This window comes from Carlito syrichta, unplaced genomic scaffold (genome assembly GCF_000164805.1).
Source record: "Carlito syrichta isolate Samal-C Ts95f unplaced genomic scaffold, Tarsius_syrichta-2.0.1 Scaffold309468, whole genome shotgun sequence".
NCBI classification, from domain to species: Eukaryota; Metazoa; Chordata; class Mammalia; order Primates; family Tarsiidae; genus Carlito; species Carlito syrichta.
In genome coordinates this window covers 237,776-245,253 of record NW_007253564.1, presented here as the reverse complement: position 1 = coordinate 245,253, position 7,478 = coordinate 237,776, and positions in this window count along the sequence as shown.

Here is a 7,478-nt window from a genome sequence, read left to right as displayed (position 1 = left end):
TTTTTTTTTTTTTTTTTTTGAGTTGGAGTCTCACTCTGTCGCCCAGACTGGAGTGCACCGTTCCCGGCCACCGCAGCCTCGACCTGCTGGGCTCCGGCGATGCTTCCGCCTCAGCCTTCCGAGTAGCCGGAATTACAGGCACGCGCTACCATGCCCGGCTTATTGTTTGATTTATTATAGAGATGAGATCTCATTGCCCAGGCGGGTCTCGAACCCGTGGGCTCAGGCAATCCACTCACCTCAGCCTCCCAAAGGCGTGGGATTACAGGCTGAGCCACCGAGCCCGGCGACATTATATTTTTTAACACTAATACCGAATGCAAGAATACAATGGAATAGTGTTTTCAAGTAATGAGGAAAAAGCTCTTAGAACCTAGAATTTTATATCCAGTCAGATATCATTTAAATGTGCAGACATGATAAAAGTATTCTCAGGCACACATGACCCAGAAGGTTTGCTACAAAAGATCCACATAAAAAGTTTTTTTTGGCTGGGCTCAGTGGCTCAGCCTGTAATCCCAGCCCTTTGGGAGGTCGAGGCGAGTGAATTGCCTGAGCCCGTAGGTTTGAGACCAGCCTAGGCAACTTGGTGAGACCTCGTCTCTACAACAAATCAAAAAAATTAGCCAGGTATAGTAGTGTGCGTCTGTAGTTCCCGCTACTTGGAAGGCTGAGGTGGAAGGATCGCCGGAGCCCAGTGGGTCGATGCTGGGGTGGCCATGAGTGTGCCACTGTACTCCAGCCTGGGTGATGCAGTGAGACTTCAACTCAAAAAATAAAATAAAATAAAATAAAAACAGGATTTTTTTTGTTTTTGAGTCGAAGTCTCACTCTGTCGCTCAGGCTGGAGGGCAGTGGCACGCTTCTGGCCACCACAGCCTGGACCTGCTGGGCTTAGGCAATCCTTCTGCCTCAGCCTTCCAAGTAACTGGAGCTACAGGCATGCACCACCATGCCTGGCTAAATTTTTGACTTATTGTAGAGACAAGGTCTCACCAAATTGCACAGGCTGGTCTTGAACCCCTGGGTTCAGGCAATTCTCTTGCCTCAGCCTCCCAAAGTGCGGGATTACAGGCTGAGCCACCGTGCCCGGCCAATAAAAACAGTTTTTTAACAAAGTATATAAATCAAAGAAGATAAAATTCAGGAGACACTGCAGGAGATATATAAAAAAGTAATCATATATCAAAGTAGTCAAAACCTGCCTGGGTCTGGTGGCTCACATTGATAATCCCAGCACTATAGGCGGCTGAGGGGGAAGGATTACTTGAGCCCAGAAGTTTGAGACCAGCCTGGACAACATAGTGAGACATCACCTCTACGAAAAATAAAAGAATTAGCTGGGTATAGTGGTGTGTGCCTGTAGTCCCAGCTACTCAGGAGGCTGAGGTGGAAGGATCGTTTGAGTCCAGGAGGTCGAGGTTGTGGTAAGCTTTGATTGTGCCACTACAATCGAGGCTGTGGTGAGCTTTGATTGTGCCACTACAATCCAGCCTGGGTGACAGAGTGAGACTCCGACTCAAAAAAAGTAATTAAAACTTTACAAAATTTATTGTTGTGTTAAAAATAACCAAGACCAAAAAAAATATATCCATAAGACCAATAATTAAAGTAAGAATTAAAATAATTTTTACACAGGTGGATTAGATGGGAGTAGATATAAAGGAAGGAGCTTTGTACATCTGTATATCAGAGACACAGAAATGAATTCACAAGTCCCAGCCTACTTCCATCCATCCATTTTCTGGTGTGATCTTCTTTGCTTGCCAGGTCAGGTTTCTTGGTGTGTGGTCAAGGTATCCTCACTTCAGCCTTTGGAAAGCATCCTTTGTCTATTACTACTCTGAGACTTTCCCTGCATTTCTCAGGCTTGGATAGTTTTGTGCATAGCTGGCATGTGGTATCTGGCTTATTTACAAGAAAGGCAGAAGGTCCCTTTAACCTTGGGGTCTGCAGGGCCCTGGGAACTGCAGATCGTCCCATGATCTCAGATGGCACCTCTGTGTGGGGGAGGGGAGAAATTGTCTGATATGTCAAAATATTCCTCCCCTGGAAATGTCCCTTTTTTCCTTCTATTTGTCTAGTGTTTAAGTCAAAATAAAAATATAATAGAGATTAAGCTCTATATATAATGTTTTATTTGGGAAGTTGCAATTTGGGGCATACACACAGACCATGTGGTCTTTGGTATGTCTAAAGAACAATTAAATCTTTAAGGGGTGTCTGGGCACAGTGGCTCACACCTATAATTCCAGCACTTTAGAAGGCCTTGGTGGGAGGATTGTTTCAGACCAGGAGTTCAAGACCAACCTGGGCTACATAGTAAGAACCTATCTCTACAAAAATAAAGGGAAAAAATTAGCTGGATGTGGTGGCACACACCTGTAGTCTCAGCTACTCAGGAGGCTGAGGCGGGAGGATTGCTTGTAAGGCAGGGGCCCTCCTAACACAACAAGATAAGGGCCTTCCCAGAACAGAGTAAGAGCCCTCCTAGCACAAAGAGATAAGGCCTTCCCAGAATAGAAAAAAATTATGTTAGAGAGAAAGGAATGTGGCCCAAGTTGTATTGTGCATGTGTAACCCTGCTGCAACCTTAAGATATGAAGTACCCAGTCACAATGTATGTTACCGTATAAGGTATATAAGATTTATAAGGTACATACGGTATATTGTATGTAGCCTTATAAGGGGACAAAAAAGCTAAAAATGTATGTAAGGCAATGTCTCCCTGTGCTTGGGGCTCAGCCGTTGGATGTGAATCCGCTGAGCTGGTGCCAGCATGAATAAACGTTGCTTCCTGACAAAGAAGCTTCCATGTCCCATCTCTTTCTGTAAGGAACCCTGCCACACTTGAGCCCAGGAGGTCGAGACTGTAGTGAGCTATGATGGTGCCACTGCACTGCACCCCAACCTGGGTGACAGAGCGAGGTCATGACCACTGCAACCTCGACCTGCTGGGCTCAGGTGATCCTTCCGCCTCAGCCTTCCAAGTAGCTGGAACTACAGGCACACACCACCACGCCCAGCTAATTTTTTGAATTATTGTAGAGATGAGGTCTCACCATGTTGCTCAGGCTGGTCTTGAACCCCTGAACTCAGACAATCCTCCCGCCTCAGCCTTCCAAAGTGCTGGGATTACAGACATGAGCTACCACATCCAGCAATATACTATATTTTCTTTCCTCAACCTTTCCATATCCCTTACCCCTCTTTCTCTGGTCTGATGACCTTAACCTCACACTCCTTGGAGAAAGCAGAGGCCATCACATTTTCCTACCATTGGCCCGAAACTTACCCCCACCTAGACCTGTCTTGCCTTCTTGTATTCTATTACGTGAACAGAGATGAACTCCTCCACTTAGGCCATCCTCTCACCTTCTCATGGACTTTGTTCTGGCAGGTATTTCCCTTTCCTGCATTAGCAGTTTTTCCCTGCCTAGTGGACCATTCTATCAGAATACAAATAGAATCCTCCATGTGTCTTTGATCTTTAAATCAAGCAATCCCTCTCTCTGGACCTCATATCTCTTCCCAGTTAGTTCCCCCCTCTCTGCTTCCCTATATAATGAAGCATCTCCAAAGAGTGGTCTGCACACATTGTCTCAACTTCTCCAGTTCTTTGGGAGAAGGTGGCTAGATTGTCTTTAAAAATCAGGCATGGTGGCTCACTCCTGTAATCCCAGTACTTTGGGAGGTGAAGGTGAGAGGATTGCCTGAGTCCATGGGTTCAAGACCAGCCTGGGCAGCTTGGCGAGACCTCATCAAAAGATTAGCTGGCACCGGGCTCGGTGGCTCAGGCTGTAATCCCATGCCTTGGGAGGCTGAGGGGAGTGGAATGCCTGAGCCCGAGGGTTCGAGACCCGCCAGGGCAACTTGGCGAGACTTCATCTCTACAATAAATAAAAAAATCAGCCGGGCGTGGTAGCATGCGCTTGTAGTCCCAGCTACTTGGAAGGCTGAGGTGGAAGGATCACTGGAGCCCAGCAGGTCGAGGCTGCGGTGGCCGGGAACATGCCACTGCACTCCAGTTGGTACGACAGAGTGAGACTCCAACTCAAAAATAAATAAATAAATAAAAAGATTAGCTGGGTGTGGTGGCATATGCCTGTAGTTCTAGCCACTTGGAAGGCTGAGGTGGAAGAATTGCCTGAACCCAGCAGGTTGGGGCTGTGGTGGCCATGAGTGTGCTACTGCACTCAAGCCTGGGTGACACAGTGAGATACCGACTAAAAAAAATAAAAGAAAAAGAAAAAAAATCACAGTTATGGTTGGGTGTGCAGTTTAAAGTGGTTACCTGCCTAAATTCCTCTAAAATGATCATAGAAGAATTTTTAAAAAGGTGTAAACCCACAAGGACAAAAAGAGTGAGAGAGGAGACCAAGCAGGTGAGTGGACAGTCACTTAGTAAAGTAAGAAGCCTCGAACTGGCCAAATGCGGTGGCTCATGCCTATAATCCTAGCACTATGGAAGACTGAGATGGGAGGATTGATTGAGCCCAGGACTTTGAGACCAGCCTGGGCAACATAGTGAGACCCTGTCTCTACAAAAAAAATTTAAAAATTAGCTGGGTGTGGTGGCGTGTGCCTGTAGTTCCAGCTACTTGGAAGGCTGAGGCGGAAGGATCACCTGAGCCCAGGAGGTTGAGGCCGCAGTGAATAGTGATTGTGCCACTGTACTCCAGTCTGGACAACAGAGTGAGACCCCAACTCAACAACAACAACAAAAAGAAGCTCAGAACTTTGTGTCCTGGGGACCCAAGCACAGATGGTAAGCCAGGTTGAGACCCAGCTGACCAGAGGGCATTCGGTGGAAATATGCATAGCAAACTTTGGGAACCATGACATTACCTTTGAGTGATGCACAGGTAAGCCCTATTAGGGGCATGTAGCTTTTTGGTACCAGACATTTTAGGAAAACCTCTGTCACGAAAGGTAGAGACTCATAAAAGGCAGAGACTCACAAAAGCAAACAGAAAAAAAAGGAAGTGGGGCAAAGGCGAAAACGCAGGGAAACAAAGAAAGCTCTGCTGCAGAAGTTGTCTTCAGTTAAAACACTTTTTTTCTTTGGCCGGCAGCGGTGGCCCATGCCTATAATCCCAGTACTTTGGGAGGTCGAGGTGAGAGGATTGCCTGAGCCCATGGGTTTGAGACCAGCCTGGGCAACTTGGCGAGATCCCATCTCTACGAGAAATAAAAAAAAAATTAGCTAGGTGTGGTGGTGCGTGCCTGTATTTCCAGCTACTTGGAAGGCTGAGGAGGAAGGATCACCGGAGCCCAGCAGGTTGAGGCTGTGGTGGCCGTAAGCGTGCCACTGCCCTCCAGTCTGGGCAAGAGAGTGAGACTCTAACTAAAGAAAAAAAACAACTTTTTTTTTTTTTGTAGAGATGGGGTCTTGCTGATTGCCTATGTTGGTTTCGAATTCCTGGCCTCAAGCGATCCTTCTGTCTCTCAGCCTCCCAAAATGCTGGGATTACTGACATTAGCCACCATGCCTAGCCAGGAATTTTCTTATTCTCTAATTCTTTGGGTCTCAGGTGCTACTTTCAGGCAATACCCTGGGGTCTTCAGGTGTGGAGGGGTTCTGACGAACAATATTTCTCTTTGGAGACAGCTTTCCTACCAGTGAGGAAGGGTGGGGTTCCCAGGGCTCTGAAGGAGAGTCTAACATTCAAATCACTTTCCATTACTTACACAATAAAGTCTAAATTGAATGGAATTTTGGACAGTTCCTTAACTCTTGGTCTAAACCTCTGCCCTTGGTTCTTTAGCCAATGTGTTACACCTCAGAACAGGAAATCAGCCCATCCTCTCCTTTCCAGGCCTTTACTACCCCCAGGCAATGGCACAAACTTTCATCAAAGTCTGCAGGTCTGGGCAAGAGGCCAGACACTGCAAGGGGAACTGCTGTAAGAACAAGAAACAGATATCCAAGAAGGCAGGCCAAGGGTGCACACTGCATGATTCCATCCACGTGAAATCAGAAATCAGACCAGTGGTTATCAGTGCCTGGCAGTGGACTAGGAAAGGGTAAACGGACACCAGAGAACATTTTGAGTGGATGGATATGATCTGTATCTTGATAATGGTGCTGCTCACACCATTGTATGCATTTGTCAAAATTCTTTGAAATCTACACTTTAAAAGGATGTAAAGTTAAAATAAAATGAAGAGTGTGAATTTAAAAGTTTTAAAAGGGTGTACATTATACCACAATAAACCTGACTCTCAAAAAAGAGGGCGATGGGAATGTTACGGAGAGAAGAGGTGCAGCTCCTGGTGTGGGACAACGGGTTGATGTCGACGACTGGTTCTTGAGTTCAAGTTTGGAAAGAAATCGCAAACAGACACAAAGTAGCAAGACAAGCTAGCAGCTTTATGAAGCAAAGAATAGTACACTCTCAAAACGGGAGAGCAGGCAGAAACAGCCTACAGAGGCTGCTGCTTCTGTACCTAGCTACTGTTGAGCTACAAGTTTTATTCTTAGGGGTACTGAGGGGCGTGTTTTGGGGTGTCTTTTCCTCAAATGGGTGGTCTTTGGGGCTGGGTTACTGTTACTTCTCCCTCACGTTGGGAGCGGGAGTTTTAGGCCTTATAGGGTCAAACCGGTACTGTCATGGCGTCAGATGCATGATGGAAGTGGAAGGTTCCCCTAGGGTAATTTTATACTAATGAATTATGATGAAGATAAAAGTAGGTCATGATTATTTTGAATCGCCCTTGGCCACTCATGCGTATGCTTCAGGTGGTTTCTAAGCCAGTTCCTGTCTTGGCAGTCGGTTTCTGACCGCAAGCATCCTGGATAGACAACAGTTGTTCTGCAGGTGTATCTGATAAGAGTCTAGCAGTTAGGTAGGTGTAAATTTTTCTATAGCTAGGCTGCATTGCTTGCATGTGTGGTTTTGTACCAGCTGCTGTATACTTTAATAGGCTTGGATTTTCCCACAGCCTTAAAGTTTTACAAGTTTAACCTGCCTACTCTATTGGGAAGGTGTAGGAATCGGATCCCCTGGGTTCCAGTCTCACCGCCATCACTTGCAAACCGTGCTGCAATCTAGAACAAACGGGTTACTTTATCTGACTCTCTATTCCTTTTGTCTGAAATGGAGATAACAACAGGATCTATCTCCTTGGGTTGTGGTAAGGATTTTTAAAAAGTCCCCAAATTGCTTGACTAACGGTTCGAACTCGCGCTCCCCACGTTTGCGCCTGCAAGGAGGGAGGGACGACTGTGGTCCAGCCGCCTGGGTGCACCCTTCCGGCGCCCGCCCACTCTCTTGGAGGGGAGACAGAGGCTACAGGCCCCAAGACCCTTATTGTCGAGCTCCGTGACTTGGGGAGGAGGGAGGGGCATGAGGAGAGCAGCGCCTGCTTCCAAGGGAAGGTCCTGCCGACACCTACCCCAGACCCAGAATTTGCAGGGAAGGCGACGGACGCCCGGCGCGGCCCTGCCCGGGGGGGCGTGTCCGGGGCGGGGACAG